The sequence below is a fragment of the Acomys russatus genome, chromosome 12, assembly GCF_903995435.1.
Source record: "Acomys russatus chromosome 12, mAcoRus1.1, whole genome shotgun sequence".
In the NCBI taxonomy this organism is placed as follows: domain Eukaryota; kingdom Metazoa; phylum Chordata; class Mammalia; order Rodentia; family Muridae; genus Acomys; species Acomys russatus.
Window position 1 is genome coordinate 16,936,669 of NC_067148.1, and position 22,887 is coordinate 16,959,555.

Here is a 22,887-nt window from a genome sequence, read left to right on the forward strand (position 1 = left end):
ATTGATGCACTGTGTGCTATTTTATGCACACCGCTATCAAAGAAAACTGTGGCTGAAACTATAGTCAAAGCTTTCTTATCTCTTAGAATTTGTATTGCTCTGGAAACTTGACAGGATTTGGAATTACTTGGGAGACACACTTTTGAGAGTGTCTATGAGTGCACTCGCAGAGATTAACTGGGGGAAGGCTGGGGGCGGGTCTGATTCCAAAGTGAGTGGGCAACTACTCCTGAGTGGGCCAGGTATGAAGTGGTCCCCAGAAAAGCAGCATGTACCTGGCTGCCCTCGCTTCCTCATGAGCAAGCACACCTATGGCCGATGCTGCCATTAGATTCCAGCTTCTCTGCAACCTGCCAGTGTAGACTCAATACCTAAGACTCTCCAGAGAGGTCTAGGTGTTTAGTGCCAGAATGGGACTGCCAAGGCATCTAGCTGCATCCACAGAGCATCTGCCAGGTTCTCTGCCCCTCTAGAGTGTAGACCACCAAACTACACATCCCCCACCATATAGGCCAGTATAATAAATGTCTGAGAGAGAGAGAGAAAGTGTGTGTGTCTACGGGTTCTATGAGAAAACCCTGTCACTATACTCAAAGATTAACTATGGTATTTCTAAAACTTTTTTTTTTTTTTTTTTTTTTTTTTGCCATTCTTTTTTGTTGGGGGGGGCGCACTTTGTGGTTGGTTGGTTGGCTGATTGTTCTTTTCTTTTCTTTTCTTTTTTCAGCGCTGAGGACCAAACCCAGGGCCTTACGCTTGCTAGGCAAGCGCTCTAACCCTAAACTAAATCCCCAACCCCAGTTGTTGTTGTTGTTGTTGTTTTTTATGAAGCTTTATTCTCCCAAGCTAGAATTCACTTTATAGCCAAAGGTGGCCTCAAACTGCCCATAATCGTTCTGCCTCAGCATCCTAAGTACTGAAATGACAAGCACAGACCATCATGCTTGGCTTCCTAAAACTCCTTAACATACGAAGCCCAAGTCATCATTTTCCTTCTAGAGTTAGAGAACCCTGAATTTTCAACACTGCGTCTTCCGCTATGCTTTCCAGTAATCGCTGCATTGCTTTGGTTGAGTGGGTGGATGGGCAGTTTTAAGGCAAAACGTAGCCCAGGCCAAACTTGACCAATGCACCATGAAATATTTCTTAAGAGTACTCCACAATCCAGGCTAGGTGGTGCACGCCTTTAATCCCAGCACTCAGGAGGCAGAGGCAGGAGGATTTCTATGAGTTCAAGGCCATCCTGGGCTATAAAACAAGTCCAAGACAGCCAGGTCTACAAAGAGTAACCCTGTCTGGAAAAAAACAAAAATAAAACACAAGCAAACAAAGGGCTCCACAATTACTTTCCAGACTCCCCCTTGGTTGGTCCTGCTCATCATCCTACTGGGGTGTGGCTCAGAACCAGAATTCTTGCTGGGATGTGCAAGGTGCTGGGTTTAACACAACACACTACCAGAAAAGAAAACATTGAGAATTTGCTATGGACTAGTCCTAATCCCCAGACAGCAAACTGCACTTCCATAGTGATAGTAACTACATGCTGAATTTTGACCGGCAGTGATCACAACATAAAGTCAATTCTAGAAAAGTTAGTGTAAATGTAAAAAATATGGATGTTGGCACCCATGAAATGCTGTGTATGTTTCAAATTACAGCAAGTATTTATGGCATGTGTGTAACTTTTTTGCTCTTCTCAGTTCCACTAGCTTTTTTGCTTAGCTCACTACTAGTCATTAGTATCTATAAAATAATGATAAAATGATAAGAGAGGGTGTGGCTAGTTTTCATGTCGAATTGACACCAGCTAGAAGACAGAACATCAGCTGAGAAAATACCCTCCACCAGATTGGCCTGTGGGCAAGTCTGTTATGTATTTTCTTAGTTAGCGATTGATGTGGGAAGGCCCAGGCCTTTGTAGGCGGTGCCACCCCTAGGCAGGTAACCCCGGATGGTATAGGAAAGCAGGCTGAATAATAACAACATGGTACTTGCACAAAAACAGACTTGTAGACCAATGAAGCAAAACTGAAGACCCAAACATGAGCACACATAACTTCGGCCATTCGGTATTTCACAAAGGTGCCAAAAACATATACTGGAGAAAAGAATCAGATCTTCAGCAAATGGTGCTGGGGAAACTGGATGTCTACATGCGGAAGAACGAAACTGCTCCCATACCTAACACCTTGTACAAAACTAACTCTAGATGGTACAAAGACGTAACTGTACACCTGGGACTACTAAAGGAAAACACAGGCAGTGCCCTGTAGATGAAGAAAAGAACTTTCCAAATAGGACTCCATGTGCCCCAAAATTCAGACCCACAAATGGCAAGTGGGACTTCATAAAAACCGAAAAGCTTCTATACCACTAAAGAAATAGTCGTGCCCATAGCAATGTCACACGGCTTTAGTCCCAGCACTCGGGAAGCAATGGCAAGTGGGTCTCTGTAAGTCTAAGGCCAGCCTGGTCTACAGAGCAAGTTCCAGAACAGTCAGGACTACACAGAGAAACCCTGTCTCAAAAAACAAACAAATGAAAGAAAGGAAGGAAGGGAAGGAGGGAGGGAGGAAGAAAGAAAGGGGAACAATTAGTTGAGCAAAGAGAAAGCTCACTGAATGGGAGAGAATCTTTACTAGCTACACATCTGACAGAGAATTAATGTCCAGAATATATAAAGAACTCAAAAGACAGTCAAAAAATAGGCCTGGGGCCTAAACAGAGAGTTCTCAAAAGAAGAAATAAATAGCTAAAATAAATCTCAAAACAAACACACAAAAAAATGCCCATTGTCTGTAGTAATCATGGAAATGCAAATCAAAACGACTGTATAATTCCTAACTGCATTCTAAATATTTGTCTTTCTACCCTCAGGTAGGTGTGGTCCTTACTCCCACATCAAGGACACTTCTCTTTGAAACAAACCGAGATCATTACAGACAACTGTAACCAATCAAAGTGCAGAGCTGTGGAGCCCATCCCCAATGGCTACATCTACAGTACAACCTACGGCTCAGGGGATCGTTGCAGAAGATAGTGCTGAAAGCCTGTCGGCACCAGAACAGGGAGTTCGTGTCTTCTAGGTATGTCAGGAGCCACACCCATAAAGTCTCACTGACACGGCTGCCTGAACAAAGACAACAATAGGCGTTCTGAGGTGGATGGGGAGGCAACGAGGCCCAGGACACCTCAACCCTACACGAAGAGCTACAGGCAACTAAGCGCTGCTGAGAGTGGGAGGAAATGGTCTTAGTTGTATAAGGGAAAAAGCATTGGTTAATTCAATGTCAAATGGTCAGCCCTAAAAACATACATATGAGTAGTTATACAGACTGAGCAGATTGTACTTATGCACTTAGGAGTGTGTGTGTGTGTGTGTGTGTGTGTGTGTGTGTGTGTGTGTGTCAATGAATAAACAAAGATGTCATGAATTTCAAAACACTCAAATGGGGTTATAAGAAGTTGTTTTAGAGGGAGGAAAGGGGGAACTGATGCAATTATATTGCAATCTCAAAAACAAATTTTTAAAAAGAAGAAAGAAGAGAAACAGGCTGAGGAGGGAAATCAGGCTGAGCAAGTCATGGGAAGCAAAGTAAGCAGCATCCTCTCCCTGGCCTCTGCATCAGCTCCTGCCTCCAGGGTCCTGCCCTGCCTGGACTTCCTGCTCTGACTTCCTTCCATGGTGGACTAGAAGAGAGACAATCCCTTTTTCTCCCCAAGTTGCTTATGATCATGATGTTTCATCAAAGCGATAGAAACCCTAAAACGGAGGGCTCCTGCTGGACATGTTGTTAATGCCAGACAGAAATTTGTCAAGAATTGTGTCAACCGGATGTGGCTTTCAGAGAGGAAGTGCCTCCCTTTACATGAGCCTGTCAATAGTATGTGACATCACCAGTTCATTAGGCTGTCTCATGAACACTCCCTTTAGCAAGTTTAAAAATGAAAGGAAACTTATTTCCCACCCACCCATTACCCTCCCACACACACACAAACAAAAACTCCTCAACACATTTTTTGTTCCCTTTGAAATGACACAGTCTTGATAAAACAATAAGAATTAAGATCCTTAGCCCAAGCTTGGCACGGTGGCACACACCTTTAATCCCAGCACTCTGGAGGCAGAAGCAGGCAGATCTCTGTGAGTTCAAGGCCAGCCTGGTCTACAAGAATCCAGGACAGCCAAGGCTACACAGAAAAACCCTGTCCCAAACAAATAAACAAAGAAGCAAACAAAAGTTTCTCAGACCAAATGCTTTTAGGGCAAAGACTGTATTATGACCTCAAACAAATCAAAGGAGGCACAAGTCTCATAGGAAAAGGGCCTCAAAGCATGGATGTGTTAGCCTTCTTCTGAGTTCAAACTACAAAGATGCAAGCACCATGGAAGGAAGCTTCTGGGGTAATGAGGTATGTGCAACACTCGGCTCCCAATCAGAAGCCTGCACTGGCTTTACTAGTTTGAGGGTGGTTTGTGCCCCCCCAGAACTCAAGGCTGTTGCTGTTTTGAGAAAGGATTATGGTTTGAATGTGGAACACCTCCCACAATCTGAGTGTTGAACACAGTCTCCAGTGAATGGTGTTATTTAACAGGTTGTGGAATCTCTGGGCTGTGGGACCTTGCTAATAGAGGTAGGTCCTTGGGTGGGGGCGGGGGGTAGTGGGGGGGGGGTGGGGATGCTTTTGAAATTTAACCACACTTAGCTGTAATCCCAGCACTCAGGGAGGCAGAGGCAGGCAGATCTCCGTGAGTTCGAGGCCAGCCTGGTCTACAAAGGGAGTCCAGGCAGGACAGCCAGGGCTAATTCTCTTACTTTGCATATTCTAGTTCATCACTGAAGGAAATCAGAGCAGGAACTCAAGGCAGGGCAGGAACCTGAAGGCAGGAGCTGATGCAGGGGCCATGGAGGGGTGCTGCTTAAGTTACCTTTGGTCTCAAAAAAAAAAACAGAAGAAGAAGAGGAGGAGGAGGAAGAAATTTAGTCCCACTTATGCTTCTGCCTGATTTCTCAGTTTCCTGGTTGGCCAGGTAAGGGGTGGCAGCTTCACGCTCCCACCAAAGAGGGAGCCTCTGAGCCTGAAATTCTCTGAAACCCTGAGCCAAAATAAGCCTTTCCTCCCTGAAGTTGCTTCTGTCAGATAGTTTGTCAGGACAACAGGAAAAATAACAATATAATCTCCTTATGGAGCCCAGGTTAGCCTTGAACTTGTGATCTTCCTGCCTCAGCCTCCAGAGTAGTTTTCAGGCATGCACCACCACACCCTAGTTTATTATAGACACTTTATTGTCATTGTGGTAGTGTTAAGAGGCAGAGCCTGGGAGCATGATCGGCTCTCTGGGGGTTCAAGCCTTCCTGGTGGAAGTGAGCCCTCTTCCCATGGGACTGGCCTATTTACCGAGTTGTTGTTTTGTCTCTTCTGAGTGCGCCCTTTTGTTGTTCCTCTATTCCTCCAGAACTCCCTCAACCTCCGTTCTTTATGAATGACCTAGGCTTGAAGCGTTTGTTTCAGCAACAGAAAACGACCAAGGCAGGATTAGATAACCAGCTCAGCCGCTGAATACAGGGAAGTGATATTTACGTAATTACAGAACTAAAACAGCAGCCACAGAGCCAAAGCCCTAAAGCTCCAGACTAGAGAAAAGTGGGGCTTCCTCAGTGTCACTCGTGGCCAAGGGCAACACTCCTAGCCCTTAAGCTAATGGCCTGCTGCCCATGTCTTGTAACCCCTTAGTAGAAAAATCCTTCTACTTCTCAGCAAGACCACTGGGTCGGGTGGGTAATCAAAATAAAGCACTACCATGCAAAACTCCAGAAACATCTTCTGTTCTCTTTGAAATCTGGATGATGACAGTGTTGTCCCAATATTACCTTAAGACCATTTCTTTTAGCCAGGCAGTAGTGGAGCATGCCTTTAATCCCAGCACTGGGGAGGCAAAGGCAGGCAGATCTCCAGGAGTTCGAGGCCAGCTTGGTCTACAGAGCGATTCCAGGACAGCCAAGGCTACACAGATAAACCCTATCTCAAAAAAACAAAAAAAAAACAAAAACAAAAACAAAAAAAACAAAGACTGCTTCTTATCAACTTTAAATGGAATGACTTAAAACATTTTAATTAATGTTTTAATTAATCCCAGCACTCAGGAGGCAGAAGCAGGTGGATCTCTGTGAGTTCAAGGCCAGCCTGGTCTACAGCGTGAGTTCAAGGACAGCCAGGGCTCCACAGAGAACCCCTGTCTCGAAAAACAAACAAACAAAACTAAGCACGTTTTAAGCAATAACTACTGTCGTGTCTTTCTAGAGGATAGAAGGCTGAGACTTTTAAATGAAAGGCAACCCAGCAAGAAGAAGAGGAAGGCTGGGCAACATCTGGATGGGGCCACAGAGCATCCAGGCTGCTGCCCAGTCACAAAAGTCCTCCTGATAAAACACAGTCGGCCAAGAAAAAGCAAAGCGCACGCAGCCTCTGCTGTCCGCGCCCATGTCGCCCTGATCTGAAGGTGTGAAGGACCGAGAGTGGCAGCAGCCGCGAGAGGAATAAGGGAGGTGAGGGTCCCCTTCTCTGTCTTAGTTCAGCTGTAAATTTTCTGGGCTATGCGACCATGACAATTGATTTATTTTTCATTTAATACAGATTTATTCTGTGAAGCTTTGAACACTCAGTGACTCGGAATGGAGGATTTTCAGTTTAGCAAAGCAAACACTCCGTAAGTGTTATTTGGATGTGAAATCCGTTCATCTGCACTTCCCTTGTTTGGAGATAACCATATTTTCTGCTGCCCCATTTGACAGATCTCCAACCTTGAGCATTCCGGTGTTAATCTGAACTCATAAGTGATCAAAGCTTATATCCTGTTTTCCTTTCAGACAAGACTGACTTTTAACAACAACAACAACAACAAAAATCATGCTCTTATAAACAGCCCAAAGAACAAGTGAAAAATCCCTGAGGAATCTAATCACATCTATTACGCTAAGTAGGGACACGTCCCTCCCACAAGCCCTCAAGAAAAGAGCTCAAGGAAGTAGAAATTAAATTGCCAAGTCTAATGGATTCCCTGTGTGACTAACTCATTGTATTGTTTCTCGTGTTTGAGGAGATACACGCATTTCACGGACAGGCTTAGTCACTCCTGCTTGGACAGCTGCTGCCCTGCTCTGTGTCTAAGGTCAGGTTCGTCCATGGCAGAACTCAGCAGCTCTCACTCAAGTGGGCTGAATGCATGAAAGAGTTTTCTGTTGACATTATCCTGATGCTACCAGGGGACCCCTTCCTACTCTGCCTCAGGAAGATTCTGCCCCTTCGTGGTGGGAGGTGGATGCGATTAAAGGACTAGGGTAGATAAAAGCTTTCATCTGAGAGTCTGAATACCAGAGAACCGTTCAAGGTCAACCAGATGTACCAAATACTCCCAGGCCCCTTGTGGCTTCCAAGCCCTCACCTTTATTTTCAACGATTAGCTTCTTTTGTGGTCACCACTTTTTATGCAAACTCTAAAGAGAAAACGGGATGGACTGTCTTAAAGCCTGTTGGGGGAAGGTGGGATGAATACATCTCGCAGATAACAATAGCAAACCTTTAACGTCACATTTCCTTTGGGTATGTTCCCACGGATCTCCCTCACACTGCAGCTGCACACTCGGCAGCCTGTAAGATTGTGTACATAATATTTAGCTCCCCTACACTGCAATTCTATTTGCTACATTTTCATATTTTTAATATATAGTATTATATATATTTAGAAACCATCTGTTAAAATATATTGAAATTTAAAAAAAGCCATACAGTCCCCTAATTGTGCACGCTTATGTGCATAATCTTAATGCTATAGTGTACAGTTTAACTTTCCAAATGGATTACAAATAAGGTTTTGAAAAAAATAAATAAGTAAGGGTGGGAGTTGTTTATTGGTTATACCACCGTAAATTTCCTTGTCAGAATTCAAGGACTGCCTCCTAGTTTTAGTTATGGATTTTGTTTTTGTTTTTTTGTTTTTTGTTTTAATGAATCTTAGGCCTAGTAACCAGTAAATATAATGTGATATCTGAAATATTTGTTACTTGTTTTTGTGGTGCTGACAATTGAGCCCAGAGCCTTGCAGCACCAAGCACTGCTGTAACACTGAGCTACACCCAGTGATATCTAAAGTCTGAGTTACACAGTCAAGGGCCCTTTGCTCTGATCACTTACCAGTGGCTATAAAATTATTTGCAACATTGGTTTTAGTTCTGTTTAAATAGGAATTGTTACAGATATGGTAATACACACCTGTAATCCAGCACTCAGGAGGTTTGCTGTGAGTTTGAGGACAGCTTGGGCTATAGAGAAAATACAAAGCTAACCGGGGATACATAGTAAAACCCTGTCACAATCACACACATACACACCAAAAAAATTGTATATGTATATAGTATATTCTAGAGAAAGAAGTCATAAAATACAGATTGAGCATCCCTACACCAAATTCAGAGGTTGTAGCATTTCAATTTTTTAGATTAAGAATGTTCAAATGAAAAAGCGTGGCATGGTGGCATGCACCTTTAATCCCAGCATTTGGAAAGGCAGAGGCAGGTGGATCATCATGAGTTCAAGGCCAGCCAGGTCTATAAAGTGAGTCCAGAATAGCCAGGGCTACACAGAGAAACCCTCTCTCAAAAAAAAAAAAAAAAAAAAAAAAAAAAAAAAAGAAAGAAAGAAAGTTCAAATGACAATCTATGTAAATATTTTACAACCTGGGGTGGCAGAGGGATCCCAAGTCTTAACCCCTTCTGGTTCCAAGCACCTCAGATTAGGGATTGTCAACCTATGTTATGACTGTGTCTCAAACTCTTTCCTTCACCATCAACTTATCATTTGGAATGGGCAAGAAAAAGGGTATCTTAGGCAGGCTTACTATTGCTATGATGAAACACCATGACCAAAAGCAGTTTGGGTTTTATTTGGCTTACACTTCCACACCCACAGACCATCACTTAGGAAATCAGGACAGGAACTCAAAAAGGACGAGTATGTGGAGGCAGGAGCTGATGCAGAGGTCGTGGAAGAGTGCTGCTTACTGGCGTGCTCCTTGTAGAACTCAGTCAGCCTTACAGAATGCAGGACCACCAGCCTAAGGGATGGCACCACTCACAGTGGACTGGCCTTCCCGCAACAAGCACTACTAATTAAGAAAATGCCCAACATGCTTCTACAGCCCAATCTTACAGTTGGAGTTCCTTGCTCTCAGATGACTCTAGCCTGGGTCAAGTTGACAGTAAATTAGAATGTGTGGCAGATTAAGAAGGTTTGCTGCACTTGACAACGCGAGAAGATAATCAGAAGACAGGAATTCCCAGGAAGAAGGCGAGAGTATTGAATAGCTTGGACAAGGAGGGAAACTGGATGAACTCAGAAGAGGTAATGAGAGAACTTGCAAACTTCCATACTTACATTCAGAGAAAGAATTAAGGGATATATAGTGTATGGAGCCCTCACTTGAAATATCAGCATCCGGGAAGCTAACACATAAATATTTGAGTTCAAGGCCAGCTTGGACTACATAAAAGAACTCTTTGATGATGATGATGATGATGATGAAACAGTAATAGAGGTTAAGAGCTAAACAAAATGCGGAAAGCACACCAGACTCAGAGTTGTCTACACCCTGGCCTTCACTCTGCTTCTTGCAGCATGGGTTCTGTAGCATTGGCAGTCTGTACTAGAGGCCATAGCAAAATGCCATAGGCTGTGGTAGCTTAAAGTATCAGAATTCTTTTCTCATGGTTGTGAGGCCAAGATCAAGTTGGCATCATGGATAGTCTCAGGTGAGGGTCATCCTCCTCACTTTTGGACAATTTCCTCATCCCTGTGGCCTCACATGACTCCCACTAGTGTGAGAGAATGAAGATGAGAGAAAGTGAGTTATCCGGTATCTCATTTTCTGAGGGCACCAATCCCAAGGACCACTCCTGACCTTGTCTAAACCTAAGCATCCCTCCTGAGCTCCGTTTCCAAACACCATCATCTTGAGGCTTCAAATATGCCTTTGGGGTGGAGGTAGGCAATTCACAACATGATAGTATAACCTAAAACAGCCAGCCACGAAGCCTTTATGCTAAACAACAAATATTCCTCTGTCTTATGCCCAGAATTCGCTGATTGCTTGTGCACAAGTGTGCAGGCGCATGCGGAGTCCAAAGGGCAGTGATATCTTGGGTGTCATTCCTTGAGAGCTGTCCACCTTGCCTGTGAGGTGGGATCTCTCACCAGTCATGAGAGCTTAGTGGTGAGACTGGGATGCCTGGCCTACAAGCCCCAGAGACCGGACTATCTCTGCCTCCCCAATGCTGGGCTTACATGCACATGGCACATGTCCTGGCTCTTTAGATGGGTCCCCAGGATTCAAACTCAAGACCTTATGCTTGAGCACTGAACACTTTACCAAGGAAACCGGCTCTCTGGCTCCACTTACGTTATTTTGGACTCTTCTTCATTTGGGCTCCACTCGGATGCCTGAGTCCCGTGACCATGACTCCTTCCTCCAACTGTACTGCCATGGGGGTGGGCACAAGAGTGTGGGCAAGCCCTTGCAATCATCTGGCTGTGTCACATTTGCTCACTTCTTTTTGGCCAAAGCTGTTCCTATGTAGGACCACCCTAGTCATCCACCACAGTCACTAAGTAGGGCATAAATGACCCCTTGTGTCTCTAGAGGCTTCTTCCCTCTCCTCTGCAGCAGGAAAACTGTGTGGAAGGTTCTCTCATTGTACTGCTTTGTGATGACTTAAGGTGTAAAGTTCACCCTGTGAGTGAAACAGTTGACCAGCACGTTAACCCTCATTCTGAGGCAGCCTAGGTAGGCCCAGGGAACCTGACAGACCGGTGAAATCACAAAACTGTGTAACAGCGTGACCAATCAACACTGACTGGGCCAACATGGCTGACCAAAATGACCACCAACATCCTTCGTTTCATTACCACGATACCTCCACATCTGAGGCCACACCACCCCTCAGAAATCCCATCTAAGGACAGAATGGAATAAACTCTATTCCAGGAAAAATCCCTGTGGATTCATGGAATTCCTCATCTTTTCTCCATATTAGCCCATGAATAATCCATCCTTCCCCTAAATTTTGTCTATAACACAAGCTATCTGAAGTCCCACCATACAACTCTGTCTTGAGAAGCCTACACTCACACTTGAGGGTATACATTTGCCCTGTGATAAATCCCCTACTCTGTCTCCTTTCTTAACTTTTTTTTTTCTTCAAGGGACATGAACTTGGGAACACTGAGGAGGGGCCTCATTCTGGTATCTATCCTGGAGACTTACTCAGCCTTCAGTTACCGATGACAGCTAGAACAGTAGTGTATCTTATGAGGAAAGGGTGATGTTTAAGTCCACAGTGTACAATTAAATCAAGATTTTAGAGCCGGATATTCAGTGAGGCATTCGAGAGTTTGTCTGGCATGCACAAGACCCTGGATTCAATCACTAGCATTGGAGAAAAAAAAAACCAGAAACTCATATTCCAACCTGTTATCCTCTGCCTGCCAGTCACTGTACAGTCTTTTTCTGAAGAGGGCTGGGAGCGGCCTCGGGCAAAGTGAAAGAGAGGCAGGCATGGGGCCTAGCTACAGTAATTCTCATTCTGGCTGGGAGACAGCTCTGCAGGTAGCTGTGGTTCCCGCTGAGGCTGACAGCCTGGATGCAGTCACCAGAACCCATGTAGAAGGAGAGAAGTGACTGCCGCAAGTTGTCCTCTGACCTCCACACACACGCCTACACACAAAATAAATAAATGATTTTTTAAAATTAAGATAACACTATACCCTGGACACTTACAAGGTGCAAGGAGGAAACAGCCAAAAAGGCTATTATACTGACATCCTGAAGAGACTGAGATTTAGGCAGAAAATCTAGGCCTCCCAGCTTCTACGTTGTCAGGATAATTGAGAGCAGGCAATTCCCTAAGTGATAATGAACTAATGTAAGAAGAAATACATTTTTTTCAGCACTGGAAACACGTTGTACTGAAATATCAAATTTAGAGAGATCCCAGAGGGACGGCATGACAAATGTCACGCTGAGCGTGAAGGATGGTGCCCAGCCCTGCAGAGCCGGGCGCAGGCAGTGCCTTTCTGGCTGTGGTCCTTTCCACTGCAGATGAATGTCGCCATAACCTCCACGCTTTCTGCGGGGAGAGCCCAGAAGGGACCCCAGGAAGAAAGCAGATAGGGCCTTGCCCAAGAGCAGCCAAGGACTTGGACCTTGTCACTGCGGGAGATGTACCTTCTGGATTCCCAGAGCCCAGGACTCCACTGAGGCAAGCCCACACCCTGTTTGAAGCATGGACAACCCATGCCCTCACAGAGCCCATCTCTGCCTCTCCATCTGTAAGACAGGCCACTGGCATCTCGCTGGCTGACGGCAGGCTGACTAAGCCAAGGAGTCACTGGAGGTATCTTACCGGGCACAGCACCCACCTGCCAAGCATGGGATTAGCCCTCCCTGCCCACGGACTCTCGGAAAAACGCGTCAGACTCTGAACCCTTTTTCCCTATCTGACAAACTTATCTGCGAGAACACAGGCAGCAGCCAGCCATGGAAAGACCATAGAATACTGTTTTGGGAAGACTTAAGCAATCAACCCCCCTTTCTTCCAGTTACCGATGACAAACCAAGAGTCTGACTTCGGCAACTCATGAATTTATGGGCTTGTTCACGGAGCACGAGTGAGGAGTCGCTTACAGCAGCACAGGTGATCCCAAAGCAGCCGCTCCGCTGAGAAGGCTCACCCCAGCATGTGTGTGGATTTCTCTATGATCGCACAGATGGAGTCCTTCTTCAGTCAACCTTCCACGAGCTGTATAAGCTCTAGCACTCTCTGAGGCCACAAGGCCATATGCAGTTAAAGTGGAATCACATACAGTTGCCTGGGAGGTACAAGGAGGCGGTGGCCAGATTCTCGCCCCGCCCCCTTCCCACTCCCACCCCCCCACCCTCCCCCGCCGTTCTATGAGGGAATAACAGTTAACAGATCGAATCTCGGGAGTCTCTTGCAAATAGTCACAGTTGCTCTGAAGCAGCCGGTGGCTGCTATAAAAGAGTTCAGTTCTCTACCACCAATACGATCAGCAGGCTACACACTGGGGGCCTTACAGAAGGGTATGGTGTCCTGCCCACCCCTGCCACCATATGGCTTGCTCCTGCCCTCCTGTGGTGGCCTGGGGCACACTGCCCAGCAGGGCACATGGTTACATAACTACGCTGACTATGAGCCGCGGAAAGGGGAGACTGCCACACTGACCCCCAAATTAAGGGGTGTAGTGAGGCCTCTCCCAGTGCCTGTGGCAACCATGGCTGGAGGCACAGAAGTGGAAAATATGCTCAAGAAGAAAAAAAAAAAAAAAAAAAGAGAGATGGGAACAGTGTAGAGAGAGCACAGTGGGTAAAGCCCCAGCACCGGGAGTGTGGAGGAGGCTAGACCCTGGCAACAACTAGACCCAGGTCTGCTAACTCACAGCTGTAGCCCCAGGACTGGGAGAGGTGACTGCAGGAGCATCAGAAGTTCAAGGTTATCCTTGGCTGCATGGAAAGTATCTGAGGCCAGCGCGAGCTATGTGAGATCCTATCGTTAAAACGTATTACTTGACAAACTACAAGAACCTGGACATAGGGCACAGCCCTATTGGAGGCTAGCCTGGGCTACATGGTATGAGGCCCTAACTCCAAAGGCCAAAAAAGCACTATAAGTAAAGATTTTACCCAAGAGCAGCTGAGCCATCCGATTCAATGCTGTGTGTCCATTCAGTTGGGTTTGTTTGTTTGTTTGTGTTTTGTTTTGTTTTTGTTTTTGTTTTTGTTTTTGTTTCCATTTATTTGATTAGTAGTCTGGTGTGATTTTCTCTTAAAGATGCCTTTCAGCTGTATCAGAAAAATCACTGCATGTTATAGAAAGAAAAAAAAAAATCCGCAAAAATGAAAACCGAGAAGGAAATGAGTGTTGCAGGAGGCTCCCACCCTCACAAAGCAATAGCGTCTCCATTCCACCCAGTCTGGCCTAATCTCTCCCTTATCGGCCTGCAGCCCCTCAGAGCTCACATGGCGTGTCCGTCAGCAGCTGGGCACCACGCTGAATGCTACAAAATAGGCTACTTTCATACTAAAAGGAATTCAATAAAAGTGAAATACATAAAAGCCCGTGCTTATAGATTTTTATTATGATTCGCTTCAACCAGGCTTTCATGAACTCTCTGATGTCAGGGAAGGTAGACCCGATGTGTCTTTCAAGACAGGACAAGGTGTCAGAAAACAAAGCTGCCATGTCTACAACCAAGACAATGACTCCTGGACAGAAAAGGCCCGCCTTTCAGGGGTACAGCATCCAAGCCCCCCCCCCCCCCCGCGGCATCTGTGCTTGGGTGTAACTTGCTTTATGTCAGTCCCCTCGGTGATGTCAGATACCGAGGAGGTAGTCCCTGCAAGTTGCATGGCAGCACTCCTCTCCTTAAGCATTGGTGATCTGTTTGATGTTCATAGAGATGGATGAGGGGCCTTGGGTGTCAGTGACAAAGCCGACAGACAGCAATTGTGGCAATAAATAATCGTAATGCTTTGCCGCTTGCGTGGCCTTGACAATTCAAGGGTCTCAAAACATAGCTGAAAGTTCGAATAATTGAGAAAGGGCAACTCGTTCATCCTTCCAAACGTCTCACTAGAGAGCTCGGAGGAAACAAGATGCCCCCATAAACCCCTGGCCCTGGCTGCTGGTTTCCTGGTGAGAACACACACCCAGGGTAAAGAGTGACAAGATGCAGCTTTTTCATTGCCCTAGGAGGAGGGGAAACTTTGAGAGTCAAGGGCAGAGGACCCAGTGAGCTCCAGAGCCCTCTGGGTGAAATGAGTAGGCTGCTGAGATAGCTGGTTGGGCTGTCTGAGCGCCAGGTTGGTAGCAAATGCCACATCTGGCCACCAGAGGGAGCAGTAGCAGAAGACTGCTGCTGATACACACCATTCACAGCCTGGGACACAACCTATTTCTAAGCCCTCACCTACACACTTAGTTGCATATGTCGTACACATCGGGCCCGGCGCTTCTGACGCACCGGACAAAGGGGATATCGAGTAGTGACGAGACAAAGCTTTCCTCTCAGGGGAACACGACATCATCTATTTCTAATGCCTCAGACACAAGCTTGAGATGGAAGCCTTGCATACCAACCACAGAATATGAAACCTTAGCGCTTCTCAAAGTGGTCTGGAGTCTGTACAGCTCCCTGCCTTCTCGAGAGTCTTATAATCTTAATATCCCAGCCAAACCACACAGGGGAGACTTCGGTTGCCTGCGTACATGAATCTTCCATTCCTGTCTCTCTCCAAAAGTAGTGTTCGCCTCCAAAAGCTGAAGCTACATGCCATCCTAGCCACGTAGATCCTTAGTAGTAATTTTGCTCTTAAGGTACAAATGCCTTCAAAAGAAGAAGGAATTTCCAGGCCCCTCGGGAGGCAGCACAGCCTCCTAGACACGTAAGCTGAAGTGAAGAAGAAAACCTGACCCTTTCCTTCAAAGTGAAAAAAAAAAATGTAGCCAGGTGTGGTGGTGAGCCTTTAATCCCAGTGCTTGGAAGACAGAGGCAGGTCTCTGTGAGTTCTGTGATCTCTGTGAGTTCAAGGCCAACTTGGTCTACATAGTGAAGCCAAGGCTACATAGTGAGACCCTCGAAGAAAGAAAGAAAGAAAGAAAGAAAGAAAGAAAGAAAGAAAGAAAGCAAGCCAGGCATGGTGGCACATGCCTTTAATCCCAGCACTCAGGAGGAAGAGACAGGCAGATCACTATGAGTTCGAGGCCAGCCTGGTCCACAAATCAAGTCCAGGAAAGAAAGAAAAACAAAGAAAGAAAGAAAGAAAGAAAGAAAGAAAGAAAGAAAGAAAGAAAGAAAGAAAAGCAAATAGGCAAGCAAAAAAACAAAAGGCAGGCTGAGGATATGTCCTTACTGTACAACCCCAGCAAGCCACGTAAGAAGAACCCACTTATCAGAACACCTGTCCATAATGCAAGCAGGCCCCTGGAGCATGAAAGGTGGAGGCGTGAGCTGGAGAGATGGCTCAGTGGTTAGGAGAACTGGCTGCTCTTCCAGAGGTCCTGAGTTCAATCCCCAGCAACCGCATGGTGGCTCACAGCCATCTATAATGAGATCTGGTGCCCTCTTCTGTTGTGCGTGAAGACAGTGTACTCATATACGTAAAATAAATAAATCTTTTTTTAAAAAGAAGAAAAAAGAAAAGTAGAGACATAAATATCATCAGGGATGGAGAAATGGCTGTTCTTCCAGAGGACCTGGGTTCAATTCCCAGTACCCACATGGCCATTTGTAACTACAGTTCTGGGGGATCTGACACCCTCACATAGACATCCATTCAGGCAAAACACCAATACACATAAAATAAAAATAAATCCTTAAAAAAATTAAAATAAAAATAACTCACAGGCCAGCTAGCCTAGCCAGCGCAGCAGTGAACAGGAGACGCTGCCTCGAACCAAGTACATTATAGCAAGAGCACACACAAGCACACACACAGTAATCGTTATGTAATCAGAAGCTGATTTTCAAGCAACAAATACCAGCTCTGGCAGGTGGATCTCTGTGAGTTCAAGGCTAGCCTGGTTTACATAGCAAGTTCCAGGATAGCCTGGGCTACGTAGTGAGACAAACAACAACAAAGGCCACCGAATAAATAAACAGCAACACCTAACAAATGATTAAGAAAAAATAAAAATGAAGCTCGGTGGTTCTATAATCTGGTCTATAGTCCCAGCTCCAGAGAAATAGGGGCAAGAGGATAATATACTTAAAGTGAGACCTTGCATCAGAAACACACACACACACACACAAGAAAGCATCTCATTCAAAGTTTTCAAAAATTATAACTGAACATAAGGATTCAAGCTGCTGGCCTTCCAGTTATAAAAACTCACCAGGAAAAAAAAAAAATGCAAAGATCATAGCACAGGAGTGCTCTGCCATCTGGTGGCCAAACGTGGAATAGCCCATCCTGCTCATACAAAAGACTGAGAACAGCTGAGTCACCTGTAAAGTACGGTATCCATTAACAAGACAGTTTCGTTGACTCAGAATTCTGAAACAGCAAGTACAGCTTCGAAGCGTCTCCTCTGCGTTGCTTCACAGGCAAGAATGGAAGGCTCTTAAAATTGTTTGCTTAAACAAACCTGTCTGGGGGCTAGCAAGATGACTCAGCGGTTAAGGGGGGGCTTACTGCTCTTCTGAAGGACCCCAGTTCCATCCCCTGCACCCACATTGGGAACCTTCAGGAGATGTAATCTGTCTGCCCTCTGCAGACATCATTCCTCATGTTCCCACGCCCACACATAACATACAAATCTTGGAAAAGAAACCAGTGATCCCAACTGGTTGGCAAAGACAGGATGGTCATATAGAGCACGGACCACGTATCCATAGAGATCTCTGAAGATGGAATGATTACAAGATATGAAAGGGGGGCATGACACAGTTGTCCCCAGAGCCACTTGTGGATCACGGCCAAAGTTCTGAATTCTCCCCTCTGGGAGAATCAGAAAGTAGATTATCTCTCCTGAGTCAGTAGCTACCACAGTTTTGGTTTTTTGTTTGTTTGTTTGTTTTTGTTTTTTGTTGTTTTTTTGTTGTTTTGTTTTTTTGCCTCTAACTAGGCCTTTCAGGCAGTTTGTTGTTATTGCTGTTCTCGAAACTTTCTGGAAATTGTTTGGTGGTGGTTTTGGTTGGTTGGATGGGTGGGTGGGTAGATGGCAGGTTTATTTGTTTTGTTTTGTTGAGACAGGGTCTTTCTGTATAGCCCAGGCTGCCTCAAGCTTGGGATCCTCCTGCTTCAGCTTCCTAAATGCTGGGTTATCAACAAATACGTCCATGTCCAATTACAATGAGTTGTCTTTATGTTTAATGTAATTCTGAGACACTGTAAAGCACATTTGAGTGGAAATGCCAGCTCCCTCCTACACATTCCTGATAGTCATTTACCTAGCCTCTTTGTGACTTCATTTCATCAGCTATAAACCAGGAACAAAAAGGGTAGTAGAGGGAGCCAGGCGTGGTGGCGCACGCCGGTAATCCCGGCACTTGGGAGGCAGAGGCAGGTGAATCACTGTGAGTTCGAGGCCAGCCTGGTCTACAAAGGGAGTCCAGGACAGCCAAGGCTACACAGAGAAACCCTGTCTTGAAAAACAAAAACAAAAAAGGGGGCAAGGCGGGGCTCGGGGGAGTTTACTTCAGGAATTTCTAAGGTCTGCCATTGTTTCCTCAGCTCATCTCAGCAGCTTTCACTGTGGGTCACACATGCAGACCACGCCCCCCAGACCAGCTGCCTGATGGCATAAATCATGAAATATTTTTAATCTTCAAGGACCAAACTGAACAGGGTCAGCCTTGATGACCCTCCTATATTACCCAGACTCTTTGAAACTGTGTTTTCTTGGATAACAGCCACCGTGTTATGAGGAAGCTTGCCATGCAACGCCACGAACAGGTGGAAAGTCTACTGCGCAGGCCCAGCTGAGCACGCGCTGTGAGTCATCACAATGCAGGTGTAACGGTCTGGAACACGTCTAACCATTTTCAAAAGCAGAAACTCCAGCCAGCTTTATCCTTATTCGTAGTCAGAATCCAATTCATTCATTTATTATCCTCTCTTGCTAGGCTATGATAGTCATAATGCCAGGGACATTTATCTTGTTTGCCACTACATGTGTCTCCAATATCTTCAATAATCGCTGGCACATGTGTATCTGATGAATAAATAAAGTAATAAAACGATCAGTTTAAAAAAAAAAAAGCAACTAAAGGAAAAAGCAATCAATGTAGGAACAGATTAAAACTCCAAGAAAATGTCCATTTCTATCCTCGGAGACAGACAGACAGACATAGAGCATCCGTGTGACACGCATTAGACTGGGTTGAGGGAAGAGTTCAGCTGCATAGCACCTGTCTAGCCTGTTCAAGGTCCGTCCCACTCACTGAAGGAAGCTCAGGAAAGAAGGGGTGCTTATAAAGTCACAGCTGGAAAAAAAAAAAAAAACAATCAAAGAGTTTTATTAGGCAAAGCTGAGCAAAAGCCAACCCAATGAGAAGTAAGAGGGACATGGGACAGGAGGAATAAACCCAGGACTCGAACTTGGACATGACCTATCTCAGGTGAATTCTAGAAACAAGAGGGGAGGGAGAGAGACAGAGAGAGACAGAGAAATAGAAAGAGACAAAGAGAGCGACAGAGAGGGGGGGGGGGGTACAGGTGCCTTGAGCCAGAAAACCCGGAGCAGGAGAGGTAGAACACAGGAGGATGGACAGGACAGAAACTCCCAAAGACATCACAGCATGGTTGGGTTGTGTGAACTGGTCGAGCATCTGGAAAGAATGTTGTGGAAAAGATCTATTAGCATTGTTTAGAAGGAAAATATATTGTGTATCTAGTGTCGAGCTAAACAAGGTGTTTTTCAAAGGTTGTTATTCAAGAATGGACTTTGAAGCCGGGAGTGATGGCGCTCACCTGTAATCCCAGTGCTTGGGAGGCAGAGGCAGGCAGATCGCTGGGTGTTCAAGGCCAGCCTGGTCTACAAAGTGAGTCCAAGACAGCCAAGGCTACACAGAGAAACCCTGTCTCGAAATGATAATAATAACAACAACAACAACAACAATAATAATAACAACAATAATTTTAAAATGGACTTTGATACATGTACCGTAGTGTCTGAGCATATCCAAGTATGTTGAGGCAAGGACTCAGGGGGCCTGGTTAAATAAGCCTAACCGACTCCATGACAGGCGTCATTTTCTCACTCAGCCAGCCTGGGTCTAAGTTTCTGCTTCTCAGAAACAAAGACTTCAGTCACAGGAAAAACTACAGAAGATGGGCAGCCAATCAGAGCTGGCCGGTTTAAGTGGGCCCCTGACTCGTGACTGTCTCCTGACTTGGCACCAGCCAGTCCCCAACGCACCTGTACTCGGGCTTCTCGTTTACACCAGTGGAAGTAAAGAAGACCTAACTGGATCAGCAATTCCCCTAACTGGCTTTAAAAAGAGGCTTCGAGCTCACCTGTGGTTGCCATTTTGTAAAGTAGCTGACTCCTGCTTGAAATAAAAACACTCCTGCCGATTGCATGTGTGAGTGGCGGTCTCCGAGCGGCAAGTTTCAGACCCTAACAGGACATTTAAAAACGCAAAATCAGGACCACATGGCGGGTTTCAAGGGCTAACCCTTTTGTTAATAACAAAGTTGGCAACAGCCCAGAGTACTCAGGTAGTTGCCAGGCGGTTGCCCTTACGGAAGTGTGTGTGTGTGTGTGTGTGCTACGAAGGCATTTGTGCAAGAGTCTTTTGCGATAGTTCTCATAACCAACTACATGTGCATGAGAGTCTCTAAGAGCTCCTGATTTTATTATTTTGTCAGAATTAAAAATGAATAACCCACTGGGTGTAGTGGCATACCTCTTCCCCTCCTCCCCCAGAGGTATTTAATCTCAGCCAGCACTGGGAGGCAGAGGCAGGCGGATCTCCCTGAGTTCAAGACGAGCCTGGTCTACAAAGTGAGTCCAGGACAGCCAAGGCTACATCGAAAAACCCTGTCTGGAAAAACCATAACAAATAAAATAAATAATAAATAACCTATTTTCATTCTGACATCTTTCATAACTGGTATATCTATTGAAAACTATAAAAAAAATAATTAACATAATTGTTACAATTGTTAACTCCAGGAAAAGCAAAAAATGGATAGCTTGACACAGTAGTAGGCAGACATGACTATCAGTTGACCCCCACGGGGAGCTCACAGCGTTGGAAGGACCCGGAGGAGAAGCTGAGGAGAAAGGTGTGGCACAGAAAGTCAATCCTAAGACTCTCAGAGAGACACCCACACTCTCAGTCCTATGCTTCTTTTTGAATGCCTCTCTTCTCTTAACTCTCATCCTTAAAATCTTTTTTTTTTTTTTTAAATACAAAATTTCTCTGTGTAACATTGGCTGTCCTGGACTTGCTTTGTAGACCAGGCTGGCCTCAAACTCACAGCAATCCACCTGCCTCTGCCTCCCGAGTGCTGGGATTAAAGATGTGCACCACCACCACCAGCCTTAAAATCTATTTCTTAAATGTGATTTAATGAAAAGAACAAAAAACAAAAAACCTCAACTCTGCTTCAAAACAAAACAAAACAATATTTCCCCCCACTTTTGGTTTTTTTTGAAACAAAGTTTCTCTGTGTAGCCTCAGCTGGAACTTGTCAGGAAATCCTGCTGCTAAGGCTGCATACCTCTCTGGCCAGAAAGCCCCGAGTTTAGTGCGAAATAGAGGACTGACTCCCTTTCTCAGCAGGACTTCCTGGATCCCCACACTCTGTAGTTTCCTTAGGGAAATTACAGGTTCAAATCCCTTTCTCCTGTTAAGAACCTGCTCAGCAAGCACCTGGGATTCCTGAAATGTCTCTCAGTGCATTCCAGTTCCTCAAGCCCCAGCCAATGAGCAACACCCCAGAAATCCCTACCCACTCCCCAGAGTTCACCCAGAGTAAAACTGAACTGCCTCACTGAAGATGGTCCCGGAAGTCTGTCATTTCCGTAGTACTCTCGGGCTATCTGAATCCCCTCTTCATTGCTTTTACTCATACTGTAGACCAGGTTAGCCTCAAACTCAGCAGAGAACCTCCTGCCTCCGCCTCCCAAGTTCTGGATGAAAGGTATGTTCCACAATCTCCCAGCAACAATATTTTTTTCTTTTATAGTGCAGGATAGCCTCACACTTACTTGAGGTCAACACTGGTCTTTTTTTTTTTTTAAGATTTATTTATTTATTTACTTACTTATTATGTATACAGTGTTTTGCCTGCATGTACACCTGCAGACCAGAAGAGGGTATCTGGTCACATTACAGATGGTTGTGAGCCACCATGTGGTTGCTGGGAATTGAACTCAGGACCTCTGGAAGAGCAGTCAGTGCCCTTAACCTCTGAGCCATATCTCTAGCCCCAACAATAAAAACTTTTAAATGAACTAAATCCTCAACTACAGTAAAAATCCAAGAGATCATATCCAAAATAAATGACTAAGTGTATATTAATATGATAAGCATATTGCTTACAAGTAAAGAGTAAATGCAGGCCAGGTGGTGGTGGCGCACGCCTTTAATCCCAGCACTCGGGAGGCAGAGGCAGATGGATCTCCATGAGTTCAAGACCAGCTTGGACTACAGAGCAAGTTCCAAGACAGCCAGACTTGTTACACAGAGAAACCCTGTCTTGAAAAACCAAAAAACCTGGGGCTAGAGAAATGGCTCAGCAATTAAGAGCATTGACTGCTCTTCCAGAGGTCCTGAGTTCAATTCCCAGCAACCACATGGTGGCTCACAACCATCTGTAATGTGACCAGATACCCTCTTCTGGTCTGCAGGTGTACATGCAGGCAAAATTCCCAGCAACCACATGGTGGCTCACAACTATCTGTAATGTGACCAGATACCCTCTTCTGGTCTGCAGGTGTACATGCAGGCAAAAAACTGTATACATAATAAGTAAGTAAATAAATAAATAAATCTTTAAAAAAATAACAAAAGAGGAAATGCAGAAGAAACTAAAACAAGGGTCCTAACCAAGGGCCTGAGGGAGCAGAATACAGAGAAAAGTGAGAGACCAACGGAATGCTCTCCTTTCTAAGCCTTTGGTACTTATTGATTCTTAGCTATGTGTATGTTTTAAAACAGACAAAAATGTATAGTTCGGTGGTAGATGGCTTGGATGTCATGCACACAGCACTCAGCTCAATACTTAGCCAGAGAGATGGGTAGATTGATAGATACATGATAGACAGATAGGTAGATAGATGATAGACAGATAGATAGATGATA